Raw genomic sequence first — 1160 nt, forward strand, 5'->3', positions numbered from 1 at the left:
GGGGAGAGCAAGATGCAGGTGCAACCACACTGGGAATGGGGGCTCTTCCCGGAGCTAGCCATGCCTGCATCGCTCATCCCCCCCACTAGTTGGGCAAGTGGCATCAGGGCAGAGCCCCTGTGGCTCCCCCCACCGAAACAGAGGTAGGCACAGCTGGGGGACCTGCCCAGCCCCATCCACCACCCAGCCCCGCCTTCCGGCATTTAAAAAAAAGCCCTGTACTCACCAACTCTGGCAGCAGTGATTGGGGCCTCTGGGAGCTCATGGCAGAGCCCCACTGCACAGCATGGGGCAGGGGGAGCACTGGGGAATGCCCCCCCGGCACCCACATGGCAGCTGCCCCATGTGCAGGTGCAGGTACAGCACAGCTTGGCAGGGCACCATGCACTGTCCCAGAGCTGGGGCAGCTCCACATGTCAGCCAGAGCCTGGCAACTCTCAGCCCCAGTGGCCCCAGCTCCCAGACAGTGCACAGTGCCCTGCCAAAAGCTGCACTGCACCCATGCCATGGGGCAGCTGCTGCATGGGAGGGTGATTTCCACTGCCCCCCCCCACTACCCTGCACTGCATGGGGGGGCTCTGCCAATTGCTGGGATGCTGGGGCCAGATGAGGCAGCCACTGGGGATGGGGTTGAGAGATCAGGGAGTGGGGATTGGGGGGGCAGGGCTCTGCCACATGGCCCCAGAACCGCTGCTTCAGCCAGTGAGTGCAGAGGTTTTTTTTGTTTCTTGTTGTTTTTAATTGCCAGGATGCTGAGGCCAGGCAGGGCAGCCACTGGGGGTGGAGCTGGGTGGGGGGAGAGATTGGGGAATGGGGGCTGTGTAGGGGGGGCTCTGCCACATGGCCCTAGAGCCCCCCACAGCTGCTGCTACAGCCAGTGAGCAAGTGTGGGGCATTTTTTTTTTTCTTTTTTAAAGTGCTGGAACTAGACTGGGGTTGGGCAGGGCTTGGAGCCAGGCATGGTAGCCATGGGAACTTCTCCTGCAGCTCTCCCACCCGGGAAGAGGCAGGTACAGCCAGAGGAGCCACCTGGCTGTGCCTGCCTCTCCCTGGCCAGTCTGAATAAACAGAATCTGTCTGAATCAGCACCCAATCTTCTGGAGCTGATTTAACCAAAAATCGATTCAGGACAGTGGTCCGAATCTCCGAATTGAATCATT

The sequence above is a fragment of the Gavialis gangeticus genome, unplaced genomic scaffold (genome assembly GCF_001723915.1).
Source record: "Gavialis gangeticus isolate Ggan-Ray unplaced genomic scaffold, GavGan_comp1, whole genome shotgun sequence".
NCBI classification, from domain to species: Eukaryota; Metazoa; Chordata; order Crocodylia; family Gavialidae; genus Gavialis; species Gavialis gangeticus.